Genomic DNA, 21,928 nt, shown 5'->3' with positions numbered 1-21,928 from the left:
GCCCCTACCACGGTCTTGCGAGAAATAAAGTTACCACTAGAGGTAAAAAAAATAAATCTAGACCACTCATTTATATTTTAATCTTAAATACTTAATGGTAAATGGAAAGGGTATAATTATATATTTTCTCTTCGATTAACACAAATAATTAAACCATAATATTTCTCTCTGCAATCAACATATTTAATCAACCATGGCAATTAATAAGATAAAAAAAGTTAATTTACTTTTATAATTTCTTTCTACGGTCTTGATTTATACATACACACATACAATTACTTCATACACTACAGCTTCTTTCAACTCAGTTTACCCACATCTTCCATCATCGACATAGCTTTATAATAGGTGTGTGCAAGAAACCGAAAAAACCAATTCGAAACTGAAACATCCAAAAAATCCAAACCGAAAAAACCGAACCGAAACAAAAACCGACGGTTTGGTTTTTTGTTTTTGTAAAAACTGCACTAACGCTTCGGTTTTGGTTTTGCATGTAATAAAACCGAACTGAACCAAATTCCTAAATTTTTGTTTTTTTATATTTTAATTAAGTAATTTATAAGAATTTAATAAATATGTACCCCAATATTTTTGGTCATATGTATAATAGTCTGTTATCTTACAATTAACAATATTATTTATACCCAAATTTATTATTTTTTTGCCAACCTTTTTGTTTTCGGCCTAAAATTTTCAAATGGGAAAAACCGAAAAAACGAAAACCGAACCGAAACGAAAACAGAAACCGAACGGTTTCAAAAACTATAAAACCAAAAGTTTTGTTTTACGGTTTGGTTTTAGTCAAAATCCGCATCGAACCGCACCACACACACCCCTGCTTTATACCCATTAAACACACATATTTCGTCGTAGCATGCGCTAGCTTAGTTGATCTTGGGCTTGCAAGCGATAGGTGGTGGGTTCATAGTTCATACATGGCATTTGTTTTTTATTTTGTTATTCTAATAATCTGCAAACCATTGCTAACTGTGCTCCGCCAGAAAAGCGTAATGGGCCAAGACGGGAACTGGGCCTTAGCCATCAAGACTCCATTGTGTATTGTTTGTGTCATGTTTCTTTTTATTTTTGAGTCTTCGACTTGGAACAATTTTTTTTTTCCTTATTTTGTTGAAAAAAAAAAGAATTTGCAAACGCTTGACTTTTGATGGCCCTTTTATTTCCAATGGATGCCCACGTATATGTAAAACTATAACAAAAATCTTTTTTTAATTTTAAATATAATATCTTAGAATTAAAATTCTTGAATATTCATCAAAACCATCTTTGCATTAGGTAATAATATTTTAATATACATTATTCGTTATAAAAGAACCATACATGAACTAATCATTCATCTTATTGTTAGTATTAAAGTTTTTATTTTATTTAATCATACTTGTTTTTTACCCCACCTATTTTTTACTCGAGCCATATAATGCTCCCCGCGATTTCATTTTTGGGCTCAATTTTATTGGTCTTAGTTATTAGTGCAATAGTACAAAACAGTTTTATCTGTTATAAGGCCCATTTTTGTTAGTTGTATAGGCCTATAGGCTATAGGGTATGGTATTCAAAATCTCATAAACAAGCCATGACTTCACAATTCACATATTGCACATATGTCTACTATTAAAAGAAAATGAAACTGAATATTTTGCAATAAAAAGAAAAAGAGAATATTTTGTTTACAGAAACATGAAAGGACTTTGCTTTCCGAACTTAACTCGTTTGTGATGACATAAACTTAATTCTATTGCATGTCTTGCAACTAGATGACAACTTAATTCTACTGCATTGCTAGGTTAGCCACCATCATAAGCTCATCACTAGTACCCTCTTTAATCACTGTTGCATCAAAAATTGACATAGCACGCCCTTCTTCCATAGCCAACATAAAGTGTGTTGCCAAACTTCTATTTTCACCAAATCTAGTTAGAGAAATCGGTCTTTCTCCGGTTAAGAGTTCTGCTAAAACAACTCCAAAACTATAAACATCGCTCTTTTCAGTAAATTGGCTAGACTGGAAATACTCAGGATCAAGGTAGCCAAATGTACCTTTAACTAAGGTAGTCAAAGAGTTTGATCTATAGAGACGAACCTTGAAGTTCCAAAGTCAGAAACTTTGGCCCTGTGTTTGTCATCCAAAAGTATATTGGTGGTTTTGATGTCTCTATGGTATATTGGAATAGAAGTTGCCGAATGCAGGTAAGCAAGTGCTCCTGCAACCTCTGTAGCTATTTGTAATCGCATGTCTAAAGAAATTGGGAGCTCACTAGTCTCATTGTGAAGCTGATCATACAAAGTGTCATTTGGAATAAACTCAGAAACAAGAAGAGGGACCTCGGTCTCTAAGCAACATCCCAATAATTTATCCACGGTCCTGTGGTTGATTTGGGAAAGAATGACAACCTCATTAATAAACTGTTCTAGCTGGCTTTCATCAACTATTTTTGATTTCTTAACGGCCACAATCCTTCCATCCACCAACATTCCTTTATAGACTGTACCTTGACCTCCTCGACCAAGAATTCTGTTTTCATTGAAGTTATCGGTGTGACATCTGCCCCGATCCGACCCGACCCAGGTACCCGTTTCTCTGACCCGATCTCTCTTTTATTATTTAATATTTATTTATACTTATATTTTACTTTTAATAATAATATATATTTTCCTTCCCGCCTAAGGATGTCTGCGCAGCTCCACGCGCCAGACCCCTTACAAGGAATCCTGCGTGAAGACCATCTGTTCCTGCGTTACGCGAGACGAACGCTTCCCGCGACGCGCTAAGGATTTGTAGTTCCCTCGACGCGCGAAGAATTATAGTTCTTCCCGCGGCGCGCTAGGAATCTTAGTTCCTCCCGCGGCGCGCTAAGAAATGTGGTTCTTCCCGCAGTGCGCATGGAAATATAGTTCTTTCCGCGACGCGTTAAGGTTGTTTTTGTCTACCTTCGCGTTCGCGCTCTCTTGACCTTCTGTGTTTGCCTTCGCGCCTTACCCTTCTCGCGCTGTACCCTTTGAGTTTTCTTGTGTTGAATCTAGCCGTTGCTTTTGTGTTGTCTTATCTTTTGAGCTGTTGACCTAATCTGCTTTGTCTGAATAGTTACTTTCGGCGCAGCATGCGTACCAACCCCCATTGGTTGGTAGAAAAAGTGACTGACATTATCTTTTGAGATCTGCTTTTGCCATGCTTGACCAGTACCTTTATCTGACCTGCCCATGCCTTTTTACTGTTCGCTGACAGCTTTATCTTGCCCCCTGCAGCTGCCATATCTTTTGATATCTTTTGTTTTGTCTTGTTCTGTTTGTCTTGGAACCTTTTCTGGATTTATGTCTCCTAGGGTTTTCCTATAAATAATAGTATTATTTTCTTAACACTACACACACAAACACTTAATCTCTCCTGTTTTCCTCTTGCTCTCTGCCGTTGTCCTTCTGCCGCCTCCTCTCTTGCCTCCGTCTTCCTCCTTGTTCTTCCTGCTTTTCCGGTAATATATTATATATAATAATTTACTTATGCTAACTTATAATCAAGACTTAAAACAGATCGTTAAAACAATAATCTTATTTATAGGTTAACTTGTGCTTGTTTAAAGTTGGTTCTTGCTTTATCTATCACCGCATCGTTTATCATGTGAGTTATCTCGTATCTAATCCCTTTTTATTTTAAATGCTTTGGGATGTTCATGTGTTCATACAAAACTTGAGTCTTAAACTTGTTTATGAACTTTAGTCGCGCAGTATCCCATGTGTTGAGGACGTTTACTTGGCTGTTTATTTGTATGTGTGTATCATTAACCGCTTTGTTCGGCCTATTCCGCAGTTCCGTTGGTACCATTAGTTGAACACGGGAGACCTATCGTTTACGGTTTTCTTTGTTTACACTTGCACAGATGTTTTCTCGTTTTTATGCTCAATTGGGAGCATGGATTGAACTATGATCTATGAACTATCTTAGGCTTGATCACAATCTGATTACACCCTTGTTAAACTCTAGACATACACGTGTTGCGCGCAGATTTACTGTGATTATCTATGATTATCTATTAAACTTGATTTCTCACCAACACGCAAGTGTTTGACGTTTATTTTAACACATGTTCAGGTTTGCAGTAGCTGTTTTGGAGCTTGTGGACACGTAGGACGTTTTTACTTTTGGACCTAGAATTAAAATGTATCAAGACAAGTAAATGTTGTTTGAATGTTATAATTTATAATATATTGATTTATGTTTGATTTATGTTCTTTATTTTCCCCGCTGCGCTGTGCGCGATAAAATGTGTATTAATAAATATTGACACCAATAGTGTCGCGAGTAATGAAGCAATATGTGGCGCCCCGATGTATAATCCGCCTTTGGTTGGGGTGTTACAGATTGGTATCAGAGCTCGTTGACTTTAGGATAGGTGGTTAGACGTAACGGCCTAGAATACCTAAGAGTCCCTTCTCGCGCATGAGAGAAATCTCATGTTTGCGCGCTTATTGTTAATTACTCGTTATTTATGAATATGCTCGCGCTTGCGCAGTATATGATTTTATTCCGCGATATTTCGATTTTTGTGAATTTCGATTTTTATTGATTTTACTTACATATTCGTTTGTTTGGATTGAAAATCCGAAAAGTCATGGTGATACATGAATAGTTGATTTTCAATTTCCATTTACGATTATGTTCTGAGGTTGGAGACTTGAAAAGTCATGGTGATACATGAATTGTCAACCTCCAATACTCATTTTCTTGTATGTTTTATATTGAGGATTGAAAAGTCATGGTGATACATGAATCGTCAATCTCCAATACTCGTTTGCTCGTATATTTTAAATTGGGAATTCGGAAAGTCATGGTGATACATGAATTGTCGATTCTTGATTCGAATTTGTTACCTTTATTAAGTCTGCATTTAGGATCATTTATTTTACTTTAACTTTTGATATTATCTAACTCTGCGAAACCAAGCTTTATAAAGTTAAACTTTGCGATAAAAACCAAGATATTAACTAAAATTAAAACTTTTATAGAATGCCTCCGCTATCTCGCCGATTTCAGAGAAGAGAAGCCTCGCGCATGCGTAGACAGCAACGTTCCCAGGAAATGGCCGCCGCAATAGCCCAAGCTTTGAGCCAAAACAATACCAACACCTCGAGTTATAACATTAAGTCCTTTAATGCGGGTAACCCTCCGAAGTTCACAGGTCTTGAAGGAGCCACCGTGATGCTCCAATGGCTTGAGAAGATTGAAAACACTTTCCTCCACACCCAATGCCCCTCAGACAGACGAACCCTATATGCTTCCAGTGTCCTGGAATTCAGAGCGCTTACATGGTGGAATGGAGTAGCTCATGCGCGTGGCGCAGAGGCTGCTTCTAGCATGACATGGGAGGAATTCAAGGAAACTCTTACGCGAGAATTCTGCCCTCCCAACGAAGTTAAGCGCCTGGAGGAAGAATTCTGGAACTTGAAGCAATACAGCGGTGAAGCGCGCGAGTACGCGACGCGCTTCCACGAGCTAAGCTTACTGGTCCCTCACCTTGTTACCCCTTCCCGCCGAGCAATCGAGAAATTCCTTGGGGTCTCCCCATGGAAATTCAAGATTCTGTATGGGCCAGAAACCCAGTAACCCTCTCTGACGCCATCGAATTGGCCGCTGTGCTCAGCGACAACCATGTCAGAGCAGGAACCCTGTTCCTGCGGGGAACTGAGAAGACCAAACCCAAGACTGTCCCTGAACCCACAGAAACCAAACCAGAACCCTCAAACCATAACCAGAAACGTAGGCGCAGACAAGCCTATGCGCTTACCAACCCGCCCATTACCCAACAACCCATTTATCAACCTCCAGTTTACGCGCCTAACCCACTGTCAACCTACCCAGCACCTCCTGTAGTCCACAACTATGCCTTAACCAACCCCGCACTCCCTGCCCCGCCAACTAAGAAACCTTACACAGGAAACCAACCCTTTTGCCCAACCTGTAGACTTCATCACCCACCTCAAGTCCCGTGTCGACAATGTAACCGATGTGGCCGCGTAGGTCACTCCGTTGAGTACTGTAGAACCCCTCCCTCCAATCCGATTGCGCCAACACCACCAGCTTACCCGCAGAACCCACAGCCAACTTACCAAAACCCACGACCCAGATCGTGCTTTAACTGCGGTGATCCAAGTCATTTCCGGAACGCGTGCCCAAGGCTACAAGTTCAGATTACTCAAGCGAATCCGGTGAACCAAATTTCGAACCAAGTGACGCGTGGCCGAGCTTTTAACATAACCGCGCACCAAGCGCAAGCGAATAACGACGTAGTTAATGGTACATTTTTGCTTAACGGATTTTATGCATCTATGCTTTTTGATACTGGCGCCGATCGAAGTTTTATTTCTCGCGCCTTCGAGCAGAAGCTTGCGCGACCGCGCAGCGATTTAAAAGAAGATTTTTCAGTTGAATTGGCTAATGGTGAAATTATTTTAATTAACTCGGTAATTAAAGATTGCACGCTTAACCTTAACGAAAACGATTTTCTGATCGACCTCATCCCTATGCCTCTTGGAAGCTTCGATGTTATTATTGGTATGGACTGGCTCTCGAAGAATCGCGCCGAAGTTATTTGCGCCAAGAAATTGATTCGCATACCTCGAGAAAATGGTGATCTTCATATCTACGGCGAAAAACCCTCCAGTGGTCTTAAACTTATGTCTTGCGCCGAAGCCCAAAGACTCATGCGGAAGAAGTGTATTGCATTTCTAGCCCATGTGGTTAAACCCGATGAAGGAAAGAAGCTTCGCGATATCCCTGTTGTGCGTGATTTTCCTGAAGTTTTTCCTGATGATCTTCCTGGTATCCCTCCCGCTCGTGAAGTCGAGTTTCGTGTTGATCTTGTCCCTGGTGCTTCCCCCGTTGCTAAATCTCCTTACCGTCTTGCACCCGCTGAGATGCAAGAATTGGCCAGCCAACTTCAAGAGTTGACTGCTAAAGGATTCATTCGCCCTAGCTCTTCGCCCTGGGGTGCTCCGGTGTTGTTCGTTAAAAAGAAAGATGGATCGTTTCGCATGTGTATTGATTACCGCGAATTGAACAAACTCACCATTAAAAACCGGTATCCCTTACCGCGTATTGACGACCTCTTTGATCAACTCCAAGGTGCCTCTTGTTTCTCGAAGATCGATCTCCGTTCTGGTTATCATCAGTTGCGCATCCGCGATGAAGATGTTCCGAAGACTGCTTTTCGAACTCGTTATGGCCATTTTGAATTCTTGGTCATGTCCTTCGGTTTAACCAACGCACCCGCCGTTTTCATGGATCTTATGAATCGGGTGTGTAGGCCTTTCTTGGATAAATTCGTGATCGTGTTTATCGATGATGTTCTGGTGTATTCTAAGACCAAGGCCGAGCATGAGCAACATCTCCGATTGGTATTGCAAAAGCTTAGAGCCGAGCAACTCTATGCTAAGCTTTCCAAGTGTGAATTTTGGTCTGATGAAGTACAGTTTCTTGGTCATGTTGTAAACAAGATGGGTATTCATGTCGACCCATCCAAGATTGAAGCAATCAAGAACTGGATTACGCCATCCTCTCCTTCTGAGATCCGTTCCTTTCTGGGCTTAGCTGGTTATTACCGGCGTTTCATTTCGAACTTCTCAAAGATCGCTTTGCCTTTAACAGCTCTAACGCACAAAGGTAAACCGTATATTTGGGGCTCGAAGCAAGAAGAAGCCTTTCTGACGCTCAAGCGTTTGTTGTGTGAAGCTCCTGTTCTTGCGCTACCTGAGGGTAATGATGATTTTGTCGTGTATTGCGATGCATCCAACCAAGGTCTCGGTTGTGTTCTTATGCAACGAGGCAAGGTTATCGCTTACGCATCAAGGCAACTCAAGGTTCATGAAAAGAATTATACAACTCACGACCTCGAGCTTGGTGCAGTTGTTTTTGCCTTGAAGATCTGGAGACACTACCTTTATGGTACTAAGTGTATCCTCTACACTGACCATAAAAGCCTTCAGCATATCTTTGATCAAAAGGAACTTAACATGAGGCAACGCCGATGGAACGAACTCATCAGCGATTACGATTGTGAGATCCGGTATCATCCTGGTAAGGCTAATGTGGTAGCCGATGCGCTCAGCCGAAAACCCTGCCAACTTAACTGTATCTTGCCGCGCACCCAGCTTCACTTCGCGCCGATTCAAAGCAACCTTGAATCGCGTATTCGTGACGCGCAGCGCGCATCCATCAGTAATGGTAACCTTCGCGCCGAGTTAGCGTGTGGCGCGGAAGCACTCTTTGTGCCTAATCTGAGTGGAATTCTCTGTTATCTCAATCGCATCTGGATTCCCTTTGATGAGAATCTTCGCGCTGATATCCTGAGTGAAGCGCACAAATCTCGATATTCTATTCACCCTGGCGCTGATAAGATGTACAAGGATTTGCGCATAACTTATTGGTGGCCCGGTATGAAAAAGGATATTGCTGTGTTCGTAGCTAGATGTCTGACTTGTTCTAAAGTAAAAGCTGAACACCAACGCCCATCTGGTTTGCTCGAACAACCAGAAATTCCTACGTGGAAATGGGAAGGTATAGCGATGGACTTTATTACCAAGTTACCTTTGACAGCAAGCAAACATGATAGCATTTGGGTAGTAGTGGATCGATTGACTAAATCTGCTCACTTTCTGCCCATTCGTGAAAACTACCGTGTTGAGCATCTCGCGCAGCTTTATGTCAAGGAAATCGTCTGCCGCCATGGTACTCCTTTGAGCATCATATCCGATCGCGATGGCCGTTTTATATCTCGCTTTTGGAAATCTCTCCAATCTGCGCTAGGAACTCGCTTGGACATGAGTACGGCATATCATCCTCAGACTGACGGTCAGTCTGAGCGAACTATTCAAACTCTTGAGGATATGCTCCGATCTTGTGTTCTTGATTTTGGAGGTAATTGGGATTCACACCTGCCTTTGATCGAGTTTTCTTATAACAACAGCTATCATTCCAGTATCGGTATGGCCCCATTTGAAGCACTTTACGGTCGTAAATGCCGCTCCCCGATTTGTTGGAGCGAAGTGGGTGAAACTCAAATCACAGGACCCGAACTTGTTCAAGAGACAACCGATAAAATCGCCAAGATCCGTGATCATTTGCTGACTGCCAGAAGCCGACAGAAGAGTTACGCAGACCGTAGGCGAAAGCCTCTCGAATTTCAAGTTGGTGATCTTGTTCTCCTCAAAGTGTCGCCTTGGAAAGGTGTTGTCCGCTTTGGGAAGAAGGGTAAGCTTGCTCCTCGTTATGTTGGTCCATTCAAGATTCTCGCGCGTGTGGGAAAAGTTGCCTACAGACTTGACCTGCCACTCGCGCTCAGTAATGTGCATCCAACGTTCCATGTTTCCAATCTCAAGAAGTGTTTAGCTGACGAGAACCTTCACATTCCACTTGATGAAGTTCAAGTTGATGAATCCATGCATTTCATTGAGAAGCCTGTTGAGATTATGGATCGCGAGGTTAAGCAAACCAAGCGCAGTCGTATCCCTATCGTGAAAGTTCGCTGGGAGTCCAAGCGCGGAGCCGAGTTTACATGGGAAAGGGAAGATCAAATGAAGATCAAGTACCCGCACCTGTTCTCTGCGCAACCTACTTCGAGATAAATTTCGGGACGAAATTTCTTAAAGTAGGGGAGACTGTGACATCTGCCCCGATCCGACCCGACCCAGGTACCCGTTTCTCTGACCCGATCTCTCTTTTATTATTTAATATTTATTTATACTTATATTTTACTTTTAATAATAATATATATTTTCCTTCCCGCCTAAGGATGTCTGCGCAGCTCCACGCGCCAGACCCCTTACAAGGAATCCTGCGTGAAGACCATCTGTTCCTGCGTTACGCGAGACGAACGCTTCCCGCGACGCGCTAAGGATTTGTAGTTCCCTCGACGCGCGAAGAATTATAGTTCTTCCCGCGGCGCGCTAGGAATCTTAGTTCCTCCCGCGGCGCGCTAAGAAATGTGGTTCTTCCCGCAGTGCGCATGGAAATATAGTTCTTTCCGCGACGCGTTAAGGTTGTTTTTGTCTACCTTCGCGTTCGCGCTCTCTTGACCTTCTGTGTTTGCCTTCGCGCCTTAGCCTTCTCGCGCTGTACCCTTTGAGTTTTCTTGTGTTGAATCTAGCCGTTGCTTTTGTGTTGTCTTATCTTTTGAGCTGTTGACCTAATCTGCTTTGTCTGAATAGTTACTTTCGGCGCAGCATGCGTACCAACCCCCATTGGTTGGTAGAAAAAGTGACTGACATTATCTTTTGAGATCTGCTTTTGCCATGCTTGACCAGTACCTTTATCTGACCTGCCCATGCCTTTTTACTGTTCGCTGACAGCTTTATCTTGCCCCCTGCAGCTGCCATATCTTTTGATATCTTTTGTTTTGTCTTGTTCTGTTTGTCTTGGAACCTTTTCTGGATTTATGTCTCCTAGGGTTTTCCTATAAATAATAGTATTATTTTCTTAACACTACACACACAAACACTTAATCTCTCCTGTTTTCCTCTTGCTCTCTGCCGTTGTCCTTCTGCCGCCTCCTCTCTTGCCTCCGTCTTCCTCCTTGTTCTTCCTGCTTTTCCGGTAATATATTATATATAATAATTTACTTATGCTAACTTATAATCAAGACTTAAAACAGATCGTTAAAACAATAATCTTATTTATAGGTTAACTTGTGCTTGTTTAAAGTTGGTTCTTGCTTTATCTATCACCGCATCGTTTATCATGTGAGTTATCTCGTATCTAATCCCCTTTTATTTTAAATGCTTTGGGATGTTCATGTGTTCATACAAAACTTGAGTCTTAAACTTGTTTATGAACTTTAGTCGCGCAGTATCCCATGTGTTGAGGACGTTTACTTGGCTGTTTATTTGTATGTGTGTATCATTAACCGCTTTGTTCGGCCTATTCCGCAGTTCCGTTGGTACCATTAGTTGAACACGGGAGACCTATCGTTTACGGTTTTCTTTGTTTACACTTGCACAGATGTTTTCTCGTTTTTATGCTCAATTGGGAGCATGGATTGAACTATGATCTATGAACTATCTTAGGCTTGATCACAATCTGATTACACCCTTGTTAAACTCTAGACATACACGTGTTGCGCGCAGATTTACTGTGATTATCTATGATTATCTATTAAACTTGATTTCTCACCAACACGCAAGTGTTTGACGTTTATTTTAACACATGTTCAGGTTTGCAGTAGCTGTTTTGGAGCTTGTGGACACGTAGGACGTTTTTACTTTTGGACCTAGAATTAAAATGTATCAAGACAAGTAAATGTTGTTTGAATGTTATAATTTATAATATATTGATTTATGTTTGATTTATGTTCTTTATTTTCCCCGCTGCGCGTGCGCGATAAAATGTGTATTAATAAATATTGACACCAATAGTGTCGCGAGTAATGAAGCAATATGTGGCGCCCCGATGTATAATCCGCCTTTGGTTGGGGTGTTACAATCGGTGGCCTTCTGCAACTCACTTGACGTGAAATGTATAGTTTTATCAACTAAAGATGGATCAGTTTCTTCCTGTTGTTTTAGAAGTAACCCACCGTTACGTTTAAAAAACCTCTTCCTTCGCCTCCTTTCGTTTGTTCTTATAATCATCTTGTACAAAAAATAACCAATAGCAACAAGAAAAAGTACACCCATGCTTATGCTAACACCTGCATGAAGGTCGATACAAAGTAGTAGTTTGTAAGTAGACTAAACTGTATTTGAACTTCCCCAATTATGTCTTAATCTATTTAGAATGTAACATTCGTTTTTTGTTGAAAGTATAAATAAAAACTAAATGTTATTTAAATACTACTAAGAAATAAAAAAGAAACTCACAAAGACGCCATGTGTTTTTTTATGTATGGGAGAGATTAATCACCATCCATCACACACGACCGACCCCGCAATGCCACATAAGAAGTGCAACACATGTCCTAACGAATGGAACCACTGAAGTGGCAATCTCATAAAGTTAAAATATGTAATTTGAAAATAATTTCATAAAAGTTTAAAGCAATTTACTGAATAATTTATCACGTTAATAATTTACCTAAAATAAAATCCCACACCAATTTTAAAAGGTCTAAATGTCTAATACTTGTATCCCTACGTAGGGGTGTTCAAAATACCCGAACCCGATTAACCCGACCCGAACCCGAATAAGCTAACTCGGGTCGGGTTAAATAGGGTCAAAAAGTATTAATCGGACCCGAATAACCCGAATTATTAATATGGTCGGGTTCGGGTTTAATTTTGGAAAAAAGTCGGGTTTCGGGTTAACCCGGATAACCCGATTAGTGGTGATACTTAACTTTAAATACAATAATGAAATGGTGAAATAAGCACTATAAAGGCAATATTGTAAGCTTTATATATGACTTAATTATTCTGCTTTTTATGAAAAGTTAAGCGAAAAGTTCATTTGTGTTGTGTTTATTTAATTAAACGAACGAACATGAACACATGTTTCATTCTTTCATTTATGTTTGTGAACGTTCGTTTATAATCGTTCATTTAAATTCATTCATGTTCGTTTACATATTAATAGAAGATTATTAAATATTATTTGCATTTCAAATTATATCACCATAATATGTTTTATATTTATTTGTTTGTGTTTATTTAAATGCGTTCATTTATGTTTTATCACACCCCGACCAAATGCGGCAGAACATGCCGAGGTGTAACGATTGCCCATAAGCGCATGACACCATTTAAAGCGACAATATTTAACAAACTCATTTCATTTCACAACATCGAAAATGTCACATAACCAAATATTCATAAGTCAAATACAACAAAATATAGCAAATCAAATATTGTTCATTTTTGCTAATATCCTAACGGTATTTGTGTAATTTTCTTCACCGAACTCCATAATCAACCTAGATGTAAACCTGTAACATTTCATAAAATAAAGTTGTCAACACAAAGGTTGGTGAGCAATTCATAAGTTTGAACAATAGATATATAGTATGAAAAGCCACAAAACTAGTATACAAAACCATAAATAATAGCTATAAACTTAGATAAATTGATAATCGCTAATAGAATTACCTTAGCGCCACCTAGCTACAAGGGATTGCCAAGTAGTCTAGGATTTAATAGAATATCGTTAATTGCATTTGGAGCTCGTGTTTGGGACAGAATTTCATCTTCATAAGCGCCTTGACCTCGGCCCATGGAAGAGCCATGGCCACACCCGTACCTTGGAGGTGCATAACACTACCCCAACATGTTAGGGCGGTTCCCCTAAACATGCTTGAAGCGAAGTTTGTCTTTTTCGCTTTGGAGCATTCGTTGTGTAAAAACACATTCTCCACATATTCGAACCATTGCAACAAGGTAGTCGCACAGTTGGTTCCAAAGAATTCGGACGGGTTGGCACTAGTAAATTGTTTAAGCAGGTAGGATGCGGGTTTGGGTTCAATAGGTGCAACAACGGGTGCGGGTTGGTTTGCTTGTATTTGGGTCATAAGTTCGGGAATCACCGCGGCCATTTGCTTGGCGACGAGAGTGGCCATACGTCGGGTGGAGTCATATCGCGGTTGGCGTCTTAGCGGAGGCATGCTAACATTTATAAAGAAAATGGGATAAGTTTTGGATAAAAGGAAATGAATATAAAGTTGTATAAAATAAAATGAGATTTCGATTTTTGATTTGTGAATCCTAGAGTTAGTATGGAGAAGATGTTAGTGTTAGATAAAATATAAAACTTTGTTTATAAATAACAAAATCGTAAACAAAACGTAAATGATTTTTTTTCTGAGATAGTTAAGGCTTGAAAATTTGAGATTTATAGATTCGGAAGAATCGCGCATGAAATCACCATGACTTGATATTCCAACACTAAATAAAAGGTTTTATAAAACACCACGTTGGAGTCCAAACATGTGCACGTAACCACCGCGACTTTTTCATGTTTTAGACTCAAATAACAATGATAACACAATAAATCGAGATACAACGTCATGCCAAAACACTAGTCCACGAAATCACCGTAGCCCTATTGTTTTAACACCGAAAAATTAGGATGGCGACCGGAATGCTCGCATTCGACTACTTAAAGAATTAACATTTATAACACGGTTTATGGCCTAGAAAACGAGCATTATAACTCAACCATCACAGGTAAGTAAATCACCTTCGATCCTTGGAATCTTTTTGTCAAATGGTCATTTTATAATGTCTCGTTTTCTATGATGGCTACAAACCCGATATAAACGCAAACTTTAAGGGATTTGAAACAACGGGATCCAAGTTAATCTTGTAATCCATAAAACACAATAAAAATCTACTTTTTGCGTTTTAAGGTAAGGATACCTTGGAAATACTATGAAAGTGTGTGTATGTGAACATTTAGGATATTGGTGAATTTTAAACAAGTTCATAAATAAACATACGATATGAACAATAAAATAGAGTAAACACGTATGAACACACGTATAGGACCCTAAGCATAACAATTCCAGGTCGTTACGTCTAACCACCTATCTTAATTGTCATGGCTCTGATACCAATCTGTCACATCCCGACCAAAGGCGGCAGAACATGCCGAGGTGTAACGATTGCCCATAAGCGCATGACACTATTTAAAGCGACAATATTTAACAAACTCATTTCATTTCACAACATCGAAAATGTCACATAACCAAATATTCATAAGTCAAATACAACAAAATATAGCAAAATATAGCAAATCAAATATTGTTCATTTTTGCTAATATCCTAACGGTATTTGTGTCATTTTCTTCACCGAACTCCATAATCAACCTAAATGCAAACCTGTAACATTTCATAAAATAAAGTTGTCAACACAAAGGTTGATGAGCAATTCATAAGTTTGAACAATAGATATATAGTATGAAAAGCCACAAAACTAGTATACAAAACCATAAATAATAGCTATAAACTTGGATAAATTGACAATCGCTAATAGAATTACGTTAGCGCCACCTAGCTACAAGGGATTGCCAAGTAGTCTAGGATTTAATAGAATATCGTTAATTGCATTACGTTAACAAAACCTTACTACAAGGGGATGCCAAGTAGTCTAGGATTTATAGATTCCACCAACCGAAAGCGATAAACACATAGGCATATAAGCATAGAACACAAAATCGAGCAATTATTCAAGTAAAGTATACAACAACGTTTGTGGTTTAAGACTCAAGTATAAAGCATTTGATTTGAATAAGTATGAAATGTCACCCCAAAACAAAAGATAGAAAACGGGGTATGAAGTTACTCACGTTCAAGTATAAAACTTGATCGGTAAAAGATGAATAACAGGATGGATGAAGTTTAACGAGCAAGGCCTAAATGACAATAAAATCTTGGATTTAGAATGGTTGTCTTGAAGATCTTTAAATAAAATAATTGTTGCAAAACGTAAACAATTAAAGTTCAAGGTTTAAAATGTAACTATATAAGAATTTATAATAACAATCCTTTAAAAATGTAAGTTTGCTCGAAACCGGGTTAAAGTATCTAACCTTAATATTTACTTAACCAATGTTAAGTAATAAGGTGGGAAAAATGCTAAACTGCAAGTTTCTTTGGGACAAAGATACTAAAACGGGTCTTTAACGAGTGTTCGGGTTGTCGGTTCGGGTCTTGACAAATGGTCAAACCCAAAGTCAACTTTCCAACATATTAATTGTTATGAGATAACTCATTAAAATATACTAACACTTAACCAAGTATGTAGATCTATTGTTTAGAACTAACAACGCACGTTAAGCCAGTGTTCGGTTTTGTCGGTCCAAACTATGTGATGAGAACAAATTGGATCCAACAATTCCAAGTACTTAAGAAAATAATTAAAATCAGTTTGTAAACTATTTTTAAAGAAATATACAAGTCTTGATAGCTAAAAACACACTTGTGTGTCTTAAGCAAGTAAAAGTCGGTATAGTTCGGTTTGGTTCGGTCTCCATCTCACAAATAGTTCATAGATGGTTTCTACATGTCCAAATATCATAGAACTTGTATATTGGTTTATAAATGAAGAAAACTTAAATTTTACAACTAAAAAGTTAACTACAAGTCTTTTAAGCAAAAGTTTCGGTTTAGTTCGGTTTCAATCTCCCAACGAGTTCATAGATGTATTCCATATGCTTAATATCAAAGAACTTGTAAAAATGATTTTTGAAACTCAAATCTAGCAATAAACATGTTTAAACAACTATTTTAACAAAACTAGTAAACAAAAGTTCGGTTTCCGGTTTGGACTAGTTTCGGTTAAACCGAGGTTAGTCTTATACAAACCCACACCATGGAACTTGTAAATAAGATGAACAAACTAAAAAGGGTTAGAAGTTAGTCATAAGTGATATGTATAATAAGTTATGTGTGTAAGTATATATCAAGAACACGAAGTCCTCCATGAAGCCTTGCCTTATGACATTCGAAACTTAACCAACCGGAGTCGGTGAAGTAACAAATAAAGGAAACAAGGGGTGTGTATTATATATATGTTGTACCACCATATTCAAATGTTAGTAATATTAGATGAACAAGTTAAAATGAAAGACTATAGTTAGTTGACCTTAAGAAATCAAAATAACAAAATGTTGAAGATGAATACTTGGATTTGAGAGAGATTTTGGAGAAGATGAACAACCAAAATGGTGTATGGAGCCTTGCTTTTATAATGGTAAGAGTATGGTTCATACAAATAGGGTAAAGATGCATGTGATGGTTGAAATGGTCAAACAAGTTTTTGGTAAATGACAATAATAGTCCCCAAAGTTTGGTTTAAGTCATTTTAAGGAGTTTTAAGGACCAAAAAGAATGTTTTCAAGACCCAACAAGTGTAAAACAATATTGTAACATAAAATCCATTATTTTGATTATATCATAAGCTTTGGTTTACAAAATGGGTCGGTTTACATGATAAACGAATACAAAAGAGACCCGAAATTGTCGAATGTCACATGTTTGAATATGTATATTTGTGTTCGTTAATGTATGTACATATATGTTCCTTCATGTTCATTTATATTTGTTTAATTATGGTTGTGAACTATCCGTTTAGATTTTAAATAAACAAACAAGAACATGTTTAGTTTTTAACTAACGAAAATGAACACGATATTTGTTCGATTAAGTGTCGTGTTTGTTAAAAGTAAAATGAACGAACACGGACATGCCTTTATTCATGTCGATTCGATTCGTTTACAGGTTTATATATGATTTATAAGACAATTACTTGTAAAATAATTTGAAAATTGAGTGGAATGAGAAATTTCACAACCTATAAGTTACAAACACAAAAAACAACTTAAAATTATAAAGTAACATGGTTAACCCGATTAACCCGACCCGACTAACCAGAAACCCGAATAACCCGAACCCGACTAACCCGAACCATAATAGGGTCGGGTTGCGGGTTAGATATTTTTTAAGGAAAACCCGACTAACCCGACCCGATTAACCCGAAACCCGATCGGGTTGACCCGATTAAAACCCCTATCTCTACGTGCCATAAAACCTGTCCTTCAAACAAAACCTATCAAAGGATGTCTCGACTACCCTCCCAGCAGCCAGTTAAAGCTACATGTGTGTGACATCCCACATCGATTGGGGAGGAGAACAAATTCTTCTTTATTAGGAGAATAGGAGATGTGATCCTTCCCTATCATAACGTGTTTTGGACGGTTAATGGTAGTAGATGAGATGATAACTCCACAGTTAAGCGTGCTCAAGTGAGAGTATTACTAAGAAGGGTGACCTCCTGGGAAGTCCTCACATGGGCAACCAAAAGCAAATTAGAGGCGATGGTGGTATGTTCTGGCCAAATCGGACAATATTATGGTGCAGCGGTAGCTGGGCTGTTACAGATGGTATCAAATCCAGTGCCAGACTGGTGATTCCAGGTCCCGCGAGGACGCTGGACCCCTAGGTAGGGTTAATTGTGACATCCCACATCGGTGAGGAGGAAAACGAAGCCTTCATTATAATAAAGTGGATATATTCCTCATCATAACGCGTTTTGGACGATTAATGGTAGTGGATGAAAGAAGAATTCCACAATTAAGCGTATTAAGGTGGGAATAGTATCAAAATGGGTGACATCTTTGGAAGTCTCCACTTGGGCAACCAAAAGCAAATCAATGAGGCGGTGGTGGTACTTCCCGACCAAAGCGAACAATATTATAGTGCGACGGTAGTTGGGCTGTTACAGATGGTATCAGAGTAAGGGCTGGACCAGACCGGTGGTGCCAGGTCCCGTGAGGACGCTGGACCCCTAAGTAGGATTGTGATATCCCACATCGGTTGGGAAGAAGAACAAAGTATTCTTTATAAGAAGGTTGATACATTCCCTATTATAACACGTTTTGGGCGCTTAATAGTAATGAATGAGAGAAGAATTCCACAGTTAAGCGTGCTCTAATAGAATTAGTATCATGATGGGTGACCTCCTGAGAAGTCTTCATCTAGGCAACCAAAAGCAAATATGTGAGACGATAGCGGTACGTCTTGAATAAAGCGGACAATGTTATGGTGTGGTAGTAGCTTGACTATTACAATATACATTTTATTTTCTTTTAGAGGAAAGTCCTTTTTTTTCTCTTATGAATTTAAAAATATCATATAAAACTTTACAATTTCATGTTGGAAGTTAAATTACTATTTCTAGGAACATATGTATTTGATGTATACTATTTTTTTTAGAAATTTCTATATCATGAAAATTGTTTTTTTAAAGAGTCATTTTAAAAAATAATAATAATATGTGTGTTTGTGTTTGAGAGATAGAAGAGGGGGGGGGGGGTTCAATATTAATTTAGTAACGGATTTGGCTAGGAAAATAATTAGCCATCAAGTCTAGGATAATATAAAACAAATAGTCGAGCCACTAGAAAATAGAAATTATAATTGGCATTTTTTTATTTATTGGGAAAGGTTTTTTAGGTGAAGCTTTTTTTACAGAGAAGTTGAAGTAAAAACTACAAAGTCTTTTGAAATAAGTTTGTTTAGCTTAGTAGTAAAAGAAAAATATTTTGAATATGTTTTTGCAAAGTTAAAAGTCAAAAGGGATTTTTTTTCCTTTATTTTCTTCAAAATATGTGGGCGCCATATCTCAACTTCTCTTTTGAATATCGGCTCACCACTTTCATGTTCCGTTTGAACTTTTAGGATTTAATGCATACGAGTATACGACCATTTTTATGAAAAGTAATTATAAAATCGATCGTTTAAGAAAGTAGAGTCAACGTTATATAAAAAGGAAAAAAAATATCAATGTAAGTTGACCCCGATAATTAACACCTACTTCCATCTTGGTGTGAATGTATTAGAGCATCCACAACAAGGATCAAATTCCTAGGTTTGGATACATGTGTCATCTACGAATTTGAGGAGATGCAAATTTCATTGTTGTAGACTAAAAGTTTGTTTACAAAGTTTGCATACACAAACTTCATCCAAACCACATAGGGGATAAAGGGTGGGGCCCTACTCTCACAACAACACATATATATTGACATGTATATGTATATTGTATTATTATAATATTATTTGATAAGGTTTGTGGGGGTCTGTTGTATAAAAATATTATGTTTTCAAGAAAAGTTTGGAATATGATGTGGCGTTGATATAACGGTTTGTAGAGGTTTGTTGTTGGAGATGCTCTTAGAAGCGTAAAGAAAAGACATTACCTAGAATTACACCTAGAGAAGCTCTTTCATCACCATAACAAGTGAATTTCTCATCGACTACTTTATCATCAACGTCAAATATTTGTCCCATTCTACAGTAACCTCCCCTAGCTTCACACCTTCCACACTCTCCTCCTCCTCCATCTATAAAAGGAAGTTCATGTCAGGAAAAACAAACAAACAACTAAAGACTAAATATAAAATTACATACCATTGCCATTGCCTTGCTCGCATCCATCCATTAAATAAGGGTTTCCTTTTCCGTCTGAATACATGTTGTATCATTCCCAAATATCCACTGCAGTACCATCAAATATATACATGGGGTATTTCGACCGGTGTACGCCAAAACAAGTTACTTGATCAGAGTCGGCTAGAGTCCACATAAGCGATATGGGAATAAAAGAGGTATTCCTAAAACTAAGTGGGTCATATGATGATTCATCCACCAAGAAGGCAGACCCACAACCTCCATCTTTATCTTCCAAGAGAGTGAGGTTAATGTTGTATGATTTGACATAATTAGGAATTGAGGTTTGGCAACAACCAATTCCAAAACAACTGTTTCTATTGCCAAGTGTAACACCTACACAAGTCGTTGAACACGCTGTGAGCACACTCCCATTACCCGTCATCATAACAGCATCGCCACACCCCTCAAAAACAAATTTATTGTGTAGTTTGGAAAACAAGAAAGGGTTCCTACTAACATTGACGCCCATAATCTCACTAATATGATGAACTTGATTTTGGCAATCAATGATCCTTGGTGTATTAACTGTGACGGTTTGATTTTTCAAGTCTATACCCAAGACTTACAAGTGGTTAAGTGCAGGCAAATATGGTGTGGAGTAGTTGCCGTCAACTATGTACCATTGGTTAACAGAACAATCCGCACCGATTCCAAAAGGGAATGGAATTTTCATGTTCCCACACATATCATTGCACCCTTTCTTGGCGTATTTTGCAAATTCTGTTGAAAGGAAAAGGAGTAAATGGAATGTTGGAAACATTTAATTATTGTATTAAAAAACTATCTCATAAGTTAATTACAATAATGAAACCCTACACGGTTCATATAGACATTAAACCAAACCCAAACACGTTTGTATCTAACTACGAGTTATAAACAATAGTGTAAATTAGTTAAAATAATTAAATAAACTTAGCTTTCTAAACCGACATGTATTAGGTAGTATTTGAATATTTATCCTCCTTTAATTTGTGCGTTGCATGCCTAATTAACTTGCCTTGCACTTCAAGGCATTTCATTCGAAATAAATACTATATACATTAATCTTAACAAGAAAGATAAGCAAATAAATACTATATTTTGAAGTACATACCATTACCCGTGCATCCATCCGTTAAATAAGGGCTGCTTTCTACTGACGGTACATAGCCAAAGCATTTCAACGTATCTATCGGAGTATCATTAAACATATCAATTACGCGTCTTTGCGGGGGGTCATTATCACAACAAGTTACTTGATCTGAGTCTGTTAGTATCCACAGAAGTGATATTGGAATGACAGATGCATTCATGAATATAAACGGGTCAGGAAACCTTTGTTTGTCATATGAACTTTCATCCACGAAGAAGGCAGAACCACAACCTCCATCCTCTCCTTGCCTTTCCAAGCCGGAGAGGTTAATGCTATATAACTTGAGATAATGAGGAATTATATTTTGGCAACAACCGTTTCCAAAACAATTGTTTCTATCATCAAGTGTAACATTGAGACAAGTTGTTGAACACCCTGTGACCACACTCCCATTATATATCATAGAAGCAATACCGCACCCCTCAAAAACAAACTTATTGCGTGATTTGGAAAACAAGAAAGGGCTCTTGTCAAGATCCACACTCATCGTTTGATTGCAATATGAGATAGTTGGTGTATTAACGGTGACTATATGGTCTTCCAAGTCTACTTTTAAGATTTCCAGGTGGTTGAGTGCAGATAGATATGGCGTGGAGTCGTTGCAATCAACGATGTACCATTGATTGATAGAACATTCCAAACCGATTCCAAAAGGATATGGAATTGTCACGTTCCCGCACTTATCACTACAACCAGTTTTGGCGTACTTAGCAATTGCGGATGGTGTTGCTGTAAATGCTGTTAATAAAAAGAAAATGAGTAAATGACAAGCTTGAAAAAACTTCATATTTGTAAAGAAGAAGAATGTGATTATAGAAGAAAATGCAAAGGGGTGTTTGTGCTTATGTAGGCGAG

The 21,928-nt window shown here is 38.4% G+C and overlaps 1 pseudogene across 1 annotated transcript; it reads right to left on the bottom strand.

Annotated features, from left to right (window-relative positions):
* Window positions 1–1,786: 1,786 nt before the first annotated feature.
* On the bottom strand, window positions 1,787–21,928 carry LOC143581797 (wall-associated receptor kinase-like 6; annotated as a pseudogene). Its single transcript, XR_013143887.1, has 5 exons — window positions 21,035–21,928; window positions 19,900–20,661; window positions 19,689–19,820; window positions 11,489–11,690; window positions 1,787–2,554 (listed from the first exon to the last, which is right to left on the bottom strand). The product of XR_013143887.1 is annotated as a wall-associated receptor kinase-like 6 (transcript).

This window comes from Bidens hawaiensis, unplaced genomic scaffold (assembly GCF_021521415.1).
Source record: "Bidens hawaiensis isolate Kalapana, Puna unplaced genomic scaffold, B.hawaiensis_p1.1 tig00031185_1, whole genome shotgun sequence".
Lineage (NCBI taxonomy): Eukaryota > Viridiplantae > Streptophyta > Magnoliopsida > Asterales > Asteraceae > Bidens > Bidens hawaiensis.
Note: the sequence above shows the minus strand (reverse complement) of the source record. Positions and strands in the feature narration are given on the sequence as shown.